Source organism: Toxorhynchites rutilus, chromosome 3 (genome assembly GCF_029784135.1).
Source record: "Toxorhynchites rutilus septentrionalis strain SRP chromosome 3, ASM2978413v1, whole genome shotgun sequence".
Classification (NCBI taxonomy): Eukaryota; Metazoa; Arthropoda; class Insecta; order Diptera; family Culicidae; genus Toxorhynchites; species Toxorhynchites rutilus.
This window is the reverse complement of record NC_073746.1, coordinates 307,635,485-307,648,821: the sequence shown is the minus strand read 5'-3', so window position 1 is coordinate 307,648,821 and position 13,337 is coordinate 307,635,485. Positions and strand designations below refer to the sequence as shown.

The window sequence follows — 13,337 nt, the reverse complement described above, 5'->3', positions numbered from 1 at the left end:
TGATCCATTCGAAATGTTTTCCCATAACAGTCGATTTCGTTAGCAATGAGTTTTTTTTCTTTTCGCTAGGATGACTATCATATTCATTTGCCACTTCGTTGAAAGTGTTTCAAAAGGTGTCGTGAGCTTCAGGTTCAACTCAGTTTCGTCTCTTCTGCTACGTTTGATTTTGATTTGTGTCGAAGTAAATGTACCCTCTCTCAGATTATCATCCCTGAAGACAGTTCCAAGTTTTTTTTTAATCTTTAATGAAAATAATTGATTGTTGTTCTTTGCTTATTTGAATTCGTAGTACTTACCCTAACTCAGATAGTATTAAAATTAGTTCAATATATTAGGCTGTCAAAAAAGTCCTGCGGTATTTCCGAGAGGTGTCGTTGTAAGCGCGTAGTTCTAGTTGTATTCATTGTAACGAGTCATACTGTAGCTTGTTGGAAAGGTATTTTTGCGCGCTATAATATAGTCCTTGACAGTGTTTTGTTTGGTTAAGTCGTTCGTGAGTTATAGTGTCGCAAATATGGAGCAAAATAAAGAGAAAATCCGACATATTTTACAGTACTACTATGACAAAGGCAAAAATGCATCTCAAGCTGCCAATAAAATTTGTGCAGTTTATGGACCCGATACAGTTTCCATTTCCACCGCACAACGATGGTTTCAACGTTTTCGTTCTGGTGTAGAGGTCGTCGAAGATGCGCCATGCTCCGGAAGGCCTGTCGTCGAAAATTGCGATAAAATCGCTGAATTAGCCGAGAAAGACCGGCATAGTAGCAGCCGTAGCATCGGCCAAGAGCTGGGGATAAGTCATCAAACCGTTATTAACCATTTGAAGAAGCTTGGATTCACAAAGAAGCTCGATGTATGGGTGCCACACACGTTGACGCAAAAAACATCTTTGACCGTATCGACGCATGTGAATCGCTGCTGAATCGCAACAAAATCGACCCGTTTCTGAAGCGGATGGTGACTGGCGATGAAAAGTGGGTCACTTACGACAACGTGAAGTGCAAACGGTCGTGGTCGAAGCCCGCTGAAGCGGCTCAGAGGGTGGCCAAGCCCTCATAAACGGCCAGGAAGGTTCTGCTGTGTGTTTGGTGTGATTGTCAAGGAATAATTATGAGCTGCTTCCCTATGGTCAAACGCTCAATTCGGACCTGTACTGCCAACAACTGGACCGCTTGAAGGTAGCACTCATGAAGAAGAGGCCATCTTTGATAAACAGAGGCCGCATTGTCTTCCATCAGGACAACGCCAGGCCACACACTTCTTTGGTGACGCGCCAGAAGCTCCGGGAGCTCGGATGGGAGGTTCTTTTGCATCCGCCGTATAGTCCGGACCTTGCACCAAGTGACTACCACCTGTTTTTGTCCATGGCGAACGAGCTAGGTAGTCAGAAGTTAGCCACAAAAGAGGCCTGTGAAAATTGGCTATCCGAGTTTTTTGCCAATAAGGAAGCGAGCTTCTATAACAGGGGTATTATGAAGTTGGCATCTCGTTGGGAACAAGTCATCGAACAAAACGGCGCATATTTGACTTAAAACAGATGATTGTAACTAATTTTATGAACAAATGAAAATTCAAAAAAAATACCGCAGGACTTTTTTGACAGCCTAATATCTATAAAAAATTATAAATAAATAGAAATAGATATAGAAATAGAAAATCCGTGACAGAAAAAAATGTGTTCAATATCCTTGCAGAAAACTTGATACTCTATTAAGGGATATTCATTCTATACGGAAAATCGAAGCTTGCTGGATATCCGGTATACAGTATCCGGCCAAAATACTATCCGTTTCATCACTAATTAAAATCAACGATCTAGAACGTTTCAAGGGCGCTTCTTAGACTCCATCCGCCTTACTCACCAGATATTGTGTCTTCAGTTTATCAACTGTTAAGATTTCTGTAGGATGAGAAAATATTTCGCAATCCTCGATCATGAATGTAGATGAATGGATTCTGAGACAAATTACGTTCATCTTAGAATTTAAAAAAATTGAATGAAAATTGAATTTCCAAAAGAAATTAAAACGATATCTCAAATCAATGACCAATGTTTTCGTAATATAGAACGATCAACCACAATAATCCATTCATGTATCATCTTTTGTATGCTTGCCAGTACTCTATTTTGTGAACTTCATGTTCCATGTTTATTTGTTTTTTCCATTTAATTTTTTCTCCTCTTATTTTATGGATTTCTTAAAAGAAATATTATTTTTCACTGGGGTCCATACATTTTTGTTCTTCATGCTTTTTGTCCACTCATTTCTTTTCTAAATGTTTGTTTGTGACCTTTTTTTTGATAATTGGAGCCAAACTGTAGGATCCTCAAATAAGAGTATCTTCGAGATGGAGGTGAGTGGAGGGCAAAAAAAATAATAATTTTTATTTTCAAAGTGTGTTCAATCCACCAATCCATTGTCATTATACCTTCCTAATAACGAAGCACAAATACATATAATGTTTATTCGTTTGAGTGAAAATTCGGGAGTGTTGAACTGTCCAAAACTACCAACACATTACAACATTTAGACGATTTGAACAGATTTTGATATCAAAATCGGTGAATTTAAAACAAATCGTTACTTTTAATAAGACTATCATTTCTATTAACAAAACAAGTAATAGAAAATTGAAACAAACTTGAAATTAAATGGAGGCGAAAAATATGCGATCTTCTTGATTTTCTTCCAAAAGCTGGAGAAATATCCACGTGGACAACAGGGGGAGGAGTATACGGAATGTCCACGCTTGTCTTCGGTGGGGAGGGGGGGTGTGGGTTTTAAAATCATGCTTTTTCTGTCCACGTGGTATGTGACAGCCCCTTATGTTTGTTAAAGTATTTTGGTATAATGCTACAATCAGTAACAGTGTTTTGGAATCGATACCAGGTGTCTTGGCCAGATTTCAGACCAAAAAAATTGCATTGAGACCACTTCGAATTCTGCATGAGTCTTTTCACTGTTTTTCAAGCATTTTCAAACATTTTCGATGCTTGGTCAAAGAAAATCCGTCCTTGATGGTTTGTGTTGCTCTTTCAAGCTCCTCCTTCTTCCAACGTTATCTGTCCATCTTTTTTTTTTGTAATTCCGCGACATCTGGAATCAATTAGACCAAAGAAAAGCTTCAAACCCGTATGACCAATGTCACTCCACACAACATGCAAAAATCAAAATGCAATTAATTTCATTCATTGTTATCAATCCTACAGTTTCGCTGCATCAAATTGTTCCTCCTCTGTAGGCGAACAGCACTTTACTGCATAATACACGTAAAGTTTGTTTCATTAGCGGAAAAAACCTTAAAACAACGATCGAAAAATTCACATTTACTGACAATCAAAGTGCTTGCTGTGTTCATGCCGTCTCCCTCTACTTGTGAAATTTCATTTTCATTTCAGTTTTTTCACGTTAGGTACCGTTCCGAATCAGATTTCGGACACTTTGATCTCTTGATGAATTGCTTAATGCACTGATGATATAACTATAAAATTAATATCACAATTGGTTCTTTAGAGTAATCCCTTGGAAGAATTGTCAAACAATCATTGTATTTTACTTTTCTCGAACCGCGAAAGTTCATTCACCTCTAGTATCTAAAAGTACGATTTTCCCAGGCTTCTCAGTTGAGAAGTACGTTTTAGGGAGACATATTCCGGTCTCCACAAAGACAAGGAAGTACAAAAGTACTCGCAGCTTGCATATATTTGCAATGTGGATTCCCCCAGGCATCTTTGTTTTGAAACACATTATTGTGGGAACAAAAATACCTCCGACTTATATGTATTGGCAAAGCGAATTCCTCCGGGCACATAGATTTTGAAGTCCGTGTTAGGGAAACACATTTTGGTGTGAACAAAAATACCCTACTGGTCGTGTATCCGGTTCCATGCTGCTCGCTCTCAGCTCTCTAGAGCACTGAGTGCAAAAGGCAGACAATCGGATATCCCCGTCCGGGATATCTTAGGTAGCCGTGATCCTGATCTTCTGCTTCATCTATACCTGTTCCTCAGAAACGCCGATGTCAATGATTTAATGATGTTTCCTTCGTTGTGTCCCTGTTTCATAACCGCGAGTAATCGGTTACATATTACTAACATAGTTATAAGGCAAACATTGTCGAAATATTGAACTCCCGGCCCCGTCAGGTTGACGCCATATGAGCCTTAATAAAAATATATATTTTGGATAAAAAAAAATACCCCCTACTTGCATGTATTTTTTAGGGAAACACAACTCGGTGGGAACATAAAAAAATCCCCTACTTGCATGTATATTTGCAAAGCGGATTCCCACAGGTACATTGATTTTGAAGTCTGTGTTGGGGAAACGGTAAATCGGGCCAATCAAAACGAGGCAGTTAGGGTGTTTAGATAACGGTTAACATTTTACAGTTATTCAATTGTTTATCTAATTAAAAATAACATTTCATTAAATGCGATAGATGCGTAGAAATATTCCCTATCAATTGATGCAAACATCTTTCCGATCCAGTGAGAAATGTTCGAGTTATAAGCATTCGAAATCTTCCATTTTTTCCTGCATGTTCTGTGTTTAGGTTTTCATTTTACCCCCCATATATTCCGGTTAGACGTAGTCTCACGTAAAAAAACTTTTAAAAAGTCACAGGAGGGTTGTGTCCGACACACGACCGCATAGTTGACGTAGTACTCCGTTACGCTCTCTGTTGTTTTGGATATGTTTGAATAATTACATTGTTAAACTCTTCGATAATGATTTGGTGGCCCGGAAAAGGGCCGTTTTGTCTGGTCGTTAGGTATTGTTTGTTCACTCGTGATGAGTAATGATGATAGAAGGATGGTGATTGGTACGTATCACGATAGAAGATGGCACAGTGGAATGAGATATGATGAAAGCCTCCCTTTGTGACCCTAAACGAGATGACGAAGATGAAGTATGAATGAAATGAAGAAAAAAAACTCATCAATGTAATATAAGATAATTATTATTATCGAACAAAATTATCAATTGTTCTCACCAGAAAAAACTTTATTATAGAGGAAATATATTTGAAATGGAAAACGATTTCATTTATAATTTTCACTTTCTGAGTGTTTATTCATTCCATTTTCATTTTCGCTTTAAACCCAACGGAACACGGAACTCCTTCATTTTTCTAATTTCTCCCGTCACATGAACTTTTCTTGGGAGAAAAAAAAATGGTTTGATATTTCAAGTCATTTTACATGGTGCGTACACAACCGCTACCATATACAATTTTACACTCACACTTGTTCTGAAAGTTTTACAATCCATGATCGGTCATTGATATGAAATTTTACGAAGCAACCAACATAAAAGTTCCAAATTTAAATATTATTTATATATTATCAAACATAAGTTTTATTCAGTTCATTGAAACATCATTCTTCAATCAATCCATCGATTCTTATTGGAACGAAAATAAAAGAAAAAACTCTCTTTTCCCCCAGGTACATTGAATTTGAAATCTCTGTTAGGGAATACATGTCGATGGAAACAAAAGCTCCCCCTGCTTTAATGCACTTGCTATGCCGATTTCCCCCAGGCTGCTTGGTTTTGATGTCTCTGTTAGGGAACACACTTCGGTGGGAACAAAAGTTCACTTTACATTGATGTATTTGCAATGCCGATTTCTCCCTATCTTCAATTTCGACCAATCAGAACGAGGTATTTCCGTTTGGAGATTTTTCGATTGTTTGATAGTTAGTATCATATGATATGTTATTTTATCCATTGTGATGACTCGTTATGAAATGCTCAGATCGATTGATGAAAATATCTCGCAAGTCCATCAGGAAATAGCTGACCAATAATTGTAAGTACATGAGCCGCCGCATGTGTCGTCAATTTCGACCAATCAGAAGTCGGTATTTCCGTTAGGATAGGGGTTGAGATTTTTCAATTGTTCGATAGTTAGTTTCATGACATATATTATTTTATTCAATGTAAAAAATTGTTATGAAGTGCCGAAATTGATTGACGCAAAAATCTTATCAATCCATCATGAAATGACTGAGCAATAAGCATTTGAAATTGGACAATTTTCACGATGTGCTCGATTTTCGATTTTCGATTTGTACCCCCATATGTTCCCGAAAGACGTAATTCTACGTCAAAAACTGCTGACATGCTGACATGGTCCACGTAATGCAAACGTCACCTTTTTCACATCGCAGTACCGCTTACACGAAGCATATGGCCAAAGAAGGCAGATCACAGAGATGGTAGAACCCATATAAGGCTTACCCCACTTCTTCACATTGCAGTACCTCTCACACACAGGGGTTTACCCGTACTGAATGGAACTCGTACAAGAATTGATACAAGCAGTGGGTCCTCGTGTTATCGATACGATTTTTATGTTCATATTTATTCCCGATTACAGTTACAGTGTTAGTAATCTAGTTTGGTTGGCAGTAGTGGCTAGGACTACACATGGGATCTCAACTGGGTGCTCTCCGAAACTTGGTTGGTTCCGCCCTGCCCGCAGATGTTCGATAAGTGCACTAAGGATTGATTTGCCGGTAGATTTAGATTTAGTGTTTTCTCAACACCTTGCTGCAAAGCATACACTGAACCACAGAATGGGATAACGAATAACAGGGAATCCTACTACTCAAAAGTTTTCTTGACTATGGACATTAGGGTGCTAATGAATGTATGGGAAACACTCGACGCTAAAATTTTGAAAAGTTACCCTACCACCTGTTTACCACCTCGAAAAAACACACTATGCCAAATATCAGCTCAATCGGACTTAGGGGAGAGTGGCGCAAAGCGGTCAAAGTTTGATTTTTTTGAAAATCGTAAAATCACCCAAGGGAGGAGTAAAGGAAATCGGGGTTTTCGAAAAAAAAAATGTTGATGCCAAATGTCTTAAAATTGCCTGAAACGTCGAGCTCTAGTGTCATCTCGAAAAAAAAAATTGTCAAAAATCTACACTCTAGGACTTAGTTCTTTTTCGGAGTACGAGATGAAACGTATGGTTTTAAGTGCCAATAAAAATAATTATCTCAATTTTTAATTCGGGACTTGTTGCGAAATGTTGATTTGCACGATAATATACCCTATGCAAAATATTAGCTCATTCGAACTTAATTTATTAGTGTTGCAGACGTTAAAATTTGAGTTTTTTGAAAACCGAAAGATCACCGGAAATCAGAATTTACCAAAAAAATGTTCGATGCCAAATGTCTCAAAATTGCATTGCACAGCGAGATTTACAGCTATCACAAAAGCTTTTTTTTGTTAAAAATTGACTATTCACACTGAAAAACGACTAAGTGCCAAAACAAAATTTTTTTTGACAAATTTTTTTTTTTGAAAACCCCGATTTTCGGTGATCTTTCGTTTTTCAAAAAAAAAATCAAATTTTTACGTATGTGACACTAATAAATGAAGTTCGAATGAGCTAATATTTTGCAAAGGGTATATTATCATCCAAATCAACATTTCGCAGCAAGTTCCGAATGAAAAATCGAGATAACTATGTTTATTGGTACCCAAAACGATACGTTTCGTTTCGTATTCGGAAAAAAAAAACTATGTCCCAGAGTGTCGATTTTTGACAAAAAAAAACTTTTTGAGAAGACACCAGGTCTCGACGATTCACGCAATTTTAAGACATTTGGCATAAAACAAAAAAATTAGAAAACCCCGATTTCCTTTGATTTTTCGATTTTCAAAAAACCCAAACTTTGACCGCTTTGCGCCACTCTCCCTCGGACTCTTAAGTCCGATTGAGCTAATATTTGGCATAGGATGTTTTTTTGAGGTGGTAAACATTTTTATGAGGTATTTTTTTGAAATTAGAGATGATTGATTTTCATTGGCACCCTAATGGACATTCTTGTTCATTCATACCGTCCTGTATCTCCTGGCATTGGCGACCCTCCCTATGGTACCTATTCTACTACCTCCTTAAGGGGGTATTAGTGTAGAGCAGTGGTTCTCAAAGTGGTCGCGATATTTACCCCTTGGGGTCGATATCGGTTTCCCAAGGGTCGACATGAAGGAAAACAGACTTTAGGGGTCAACGCGGTCTAAATATCGACCCCTATTAATTAACACAAGTTCTGATACGGAACTCTCAAGATACTGCATAAGTTGTGTTACGTGAACCAACTTGTTATAAGAATGGTTAATATTTTGTAATATGATTATTTATTTATTTCTCATCAGGCTAGTTGCCTTAATGATATTTACACTTACGGATAAGATGAGGAAAAGCCCTTTTGATTTGTTGGATGTTTTACACAAAAGGGCATAAAAACATCATATCTTTTAATAATACTTCCTTCTACATGATCAATTACCAATAACTAAGCACAAAGTACAAAGAAAAAAACATAAAAACAAACATTGTCATAAATCATAATAATAAAATTAGAGTCATAAATAATAATTAAATTTATACAGTAAAGGTGTTGATGGAGGTGGTTCTCCAGTCTTTCATTGTTGGGAGTCATCCATTTAATAGATTTCGATTGAATGCAGCAGTAGAAAGTAACGTGGTAATTTGTATCAATAATTATTAATTACACTCGATATTTACTAGATTTTGTGTCTATTTGTTGATGAGAAAATGATGTCAAGTTTACTCACTAAGCTAACCGCAAACTTTTTGAATTGGTAAGTATATTGTATGAATGAAATAAAAATAAAATTTTCAAATAAATTTGGTTCTATGGGTCGATGGTATTACTTCATTCTGGGAAAAAGGGTCTCTGGTCCAAAATAAATTGAGAATATCTTGCGTAGAGGCACGAATTTTAGACGTTTTTACGAGCTCTGAACAAATAAAACAATGAATATTTTTAGTATCCATTTTTTCATTACTTGTTTATCCATCTATTAACAATACAACAAGAACTCAACGAAAAATAAAATAATAAAAAAAGATGTGCCATAACTTACACGATTCCAGCTCTTCTTCAAACAAAAAAAAAATCGAATAGATTCTGAAAAAACAAAAAGTCAAATATTTTTGACAAAATTGCGGCTGACTTAAACCTACCGTTTTTGAAACAATTAAAAATTAAAAAATGAATCATTTTCAAAAATGTGGAGCAAAAACATCTTAGAGTAAGGAAATGAACAATCATTAGCTACCCCACATAGCCGGTCATTCAAAGGAAATAATGCCCTGAGTCTGGTGAAATGAATTGGAAAAGAATTCTGTACTATGAGCTTTAACCAAACAATCAGTCGATAAATTCCGACAAGAACTGCTCGCAACTGGATGAATTAATGGTAGCAATCCAGAACAAACAAATGTGCTATTCCACCCGCTATACTAACCAGATTTTATACTTGTTCAGGTTCTACAAGTACAAGTTGTGAAAAATATGTTAAGGTTACACTTGACACTTTTTGGCAGAAAAAAAATTATCAACGTGTACTGATTTTTTTAATCACATCTGTTTATTTTATTAGGCTCATTCAGAAATTCAGCTGCAACAGAGCCGAATTTATTCGTGTACATTATTATCATAATTTTTGTTGTATATTACACTATAGCCAATTTTAGGCGTGAGAGTATTCCTATTCTATCGATACAAATGTCGCCTTTTTCGGTGTAGGAATGTTCCTATTGTTCGGATGTTCACAGTTGGACTGCTCACAGCGGGACTCTTGATATGAGGCTTCCATTGTTGTGTTATTAATAGTGCCAATTACCGATGCAGCAGACCGTAATGTGAGCGGTAATGGACTGGGATTACCATCACATGATGATGATCTAGCGTGGACGCTAGAATAACACACAAAGATGATCAGTTGAGGGAATTATGAGCTCATGACTGTTCGTTTAGTAGCGGACACGACACCAATAAGGCTACGAAGACGTGTACTGATGGTACTGATCAAATATGTTTGATACAAAACACGACTTTTTTTACTTGTTACTCAAACCGTACTGACATACGTCAAATATTTCAGTCAATGTTTTCCATGTTCGATGTTTAACATTGCTTACCACAGTACAGATAAATTTAGGGCGGTAAACGCAGTAGTACTTGTATTAAATTGTGTACTTCAACCTTCGATTAACTGAAGTAGTTGGTCCACTAACAGGTTAAAAAATCGCATTCTGCCAATAAGGCATAATCGTGTGTACTGTAGAATAAAGGGTGTGTCACATCAAATTGCATCACGGAAAAAACACTGTAGAAATTTAATTTTTAGGAATTATATCTTCAGCTTATAATCAGATAATCAGATAAGAGTGTATAGATCACGTTGGCCATGCTTCACTGTAAATTTTTCGTAAATTTGGAAAAATGTCGTCGAACGAAAAAGAGCGTCGTGAATTAATCCTGTGCACTCATTTCGAGAATCCGGAGTTGTCACATCGGGACATCGGTAAGATGCTGGGAATCGTCCAATCCACGGTCAGCAGAGTACTAAAACGATACTTCGAGAACCTAACCATCGACCGGAAGGTGAAGAATGGCAAAAATGGATGCTCCGTCAGTGAAAAACATCTCAAGCGCGTAGTTAAGCAGTTTAGACATGATCCGAGAAGTTCGGTCCGGGATGTCGCCAATAAGCTGAATTTGTCAAGTTCATTCGTCCAGCGGACCAAGCAGCGGGAGGGCCTGCGTACATACAAGGTTCAGGAGGCTCCTAACCGCGACGAAAGGCAAAACATGGTGTGGAAGACGCGAGCCCGGAAGCTGTACACCGAAATGCTGACGAAGCCGCATTACCTGGTAATGGACGACGAAACCTACGTCAAAGCGGACTTTCGTCAGCTGCCGGGCCTGTTGTTCTTCTCCGCAGAGGACAAATTCAGCGTTCCGGAGGAGATTCGCAAGCAGAAACTATCCAAGTTTGCCAAAAAGTACATGGTGTGGCAAGCGATCTGCTCTTGCGGAATGCGGAGCGCCCCTTCGTGATGACCGGCACGGTAAACGGTCAGGTTTACCTTAAGGAGTGCCTACAGAAGCGCTTACTACCACTATTGAAGCAGCACGAGGGCCCGACCATCTTCTGGCCGGATCTCGCTTCGTGCCACTATTCAAAGGACGTGTTGGAGTGGCACGAAGCCAACGGGGTCACCTTCGTGCCAAAGGAAATGAACCCGCCCAACGCGCCGGAGCTTCGCCTAATAGAGAAATATTGGGCGATTATGAAGCAGGCCTTCCGGAAGAACCCAAAAGTTGTCAAATCGGAGGCGGACTTCAAGAGAAAATGGATTTCTGTTAAAAAAAAACTACAACCTGACGATGTACAGAACCTTATGGACGGGGTAAAGAGGAAGGTGCGAGCATACGGGCTTGGGCTCGAAGTATGATTAAAAAGAAAATGCCAAAAGTTGTTTAATAGTTTTTATTTTACTGTCTAAATTTTCAAAAGGATCGGTCTACTGGGCGAATTTCTACAGCGTTTTTTCCGTGATGCAATTTGATGTGACACACCCTTTATATGAAAAAAAATCTAAATCCAATCTGCAGCTATTAGAACTATGTTGATAGACAGAAAAGTAATCTGCTTTATCGATTACGACACCTTATCATATTTTCCACCGCTTTTGTTCTATATACAGATGCAGTATGGATTGCTTCGGTCATCACCGCTGCTCGCTGATCGTCGTAACCTAACAGAAGACTCACAATGTAAACAATCGCGTGATGTTTGTTTGTACAGCTTCTTGGCAGCACTGGTGTGTTTTGGTAAAAAATTTACGTCAGGGGCGCCGGGGTCAATGTCAGTCAAATTTTAGCAGAACAATACTGGACGAACGATACGAACGTTGTTCAGCGGGGGAAAGGAAAGCGAAGAAAAAAGAAACAAGAGCAAAAAAAAACTTGTAATCTAAACAAATATTTCAAAGCTGTGTTGATTACCACGCTGCGATTTTATTCATCATCGCATTCCGCACACACAAAATTCAACATGTGCGTGTAATATATATATTTGTGTCCGATAATAAATGCGAATTCTGACCTTGAGATAAAAATCTGCTTTTTTCTCAGATTAAACAAATATAGCAGCACACCCGCGCGTTTGTCCCGCTTCCCGACTGCCGGGAACAGAGACAACGCCCCCATCGAGGGAAAGATTCTAACGCAGGCGCGATTGTATATACATAGGTTATATCCGGAAAGGTTGAGATACTTACTCCTATGGTTGATCCCAGTTTGTCGAGTAGTTTTAGGTTATCTGAAAATGGAATAGAAAAATATTTATAGATAGAGTACAGTTCCGATAACAATAGAAAAAAGCTGACAAAACTAAGATAAGCCTCATGTTGAAACACTTTGCGTTGTTCGAAATATGGCGGTGAAGGCAGCACACGCAGCATCTTCGGCACTTGTTTCGACTACAATCAGCAATTGAGAATCGCAGAACGTATGTGCGTCGCAAGGCGCATGCTAATGCTGATACCAGATACAATAACGTGATTTGGGAGTGGAAACATTTAGCTGCGAATGTCGGATGTAAATGTATTAACTACTACGACACTGTTTATAATTTGATTGGTTGGTACGAGGGAGGGAGAGGGCTGAAAGGTCGTTCATGTAAGCATTGTACGAGAGCCCGATGACAAGGACAACTGCATGCGATAATATCTGGGCAAAATGGAACCAGGCGAGGGTATTAAAAATTCAACAGTGTATTGAAATGATTGAGATATTCGCGAAGCGCTGTTTTAGGACCGCGTGAAATGATTCACCAAGGGCAGGCAAATGAAATCATCAGCGATAATGTCGTATTAATTGACACCGATCGTTATTACCGGTAAACCAGTTGAGAAGCCATATACACATCGAATGGCGCTTGGGAGTATCAGTCTTTACTTATTGAACAAAGTTCGTTGATTGAAAAGATGAGCTGTAAATACAGTACACGGAAAGGCGCTCATAAATCTTCAAGTAGAAATTACGACTCCGGACACGATTTCACAGGTTGACAGGTATGGAATGCACCTATGGGCCATACGAGCGAAAATGATGATTCTGTGTGGTTCATTTGCGATTATCATAAATGGAAATCGCTACAATCGATGCTTTTGAGTCGAAAATTGCAGAAAGATGCATGATTCCTAGCCAGAGATAAGATACAGTGATTTTACAACCCTGCAAACATAAATAGTATAACTTGGCATATTCTAATATGTATTAAAAGTGGGATACAGTGGTGGGATAAGTGGGATACATACATCTACAATCCGTGGTTTTTTTATTTGTCTGTAACAAATCGTATACACGTATGACAAAAGTCGTACTAGATGCGCACATAAGTTGTATCTTCATCCAAACTAGTTCGCAATTTTTTGCCATGTATTAATATCGCCTTCACTTTTGCATGTGTATGCTGGTTAGG

At 38.2% G+C, this 13,337-nt stretch overlaps 1 protein-coding gene across 4 annotated transcripts in view; it reads right to left on the bottom strand.

The window, feature by feature from the left end:
- Positions 1–13,337, bottom strand: part of LOC129780622 (ras guanine nucleotide exchange factor B) — a 212,261-nt gene that overhangs the window by 72,086 nt on the left and 126,838 nt on the right. For all 4 annotated transcript variants that reach the window (XM_055789090.1, XM_055789092.1, XM_055789091.1 and 1 more), the window contains one exon: positions 12,133–12,173. The gene's annotated coding sequence lies outside the window, so the exon portion shown is untranslated. The remainder of the gene's footprint in view (positions 1–12,132; positions 12,174–13,337) is intronic.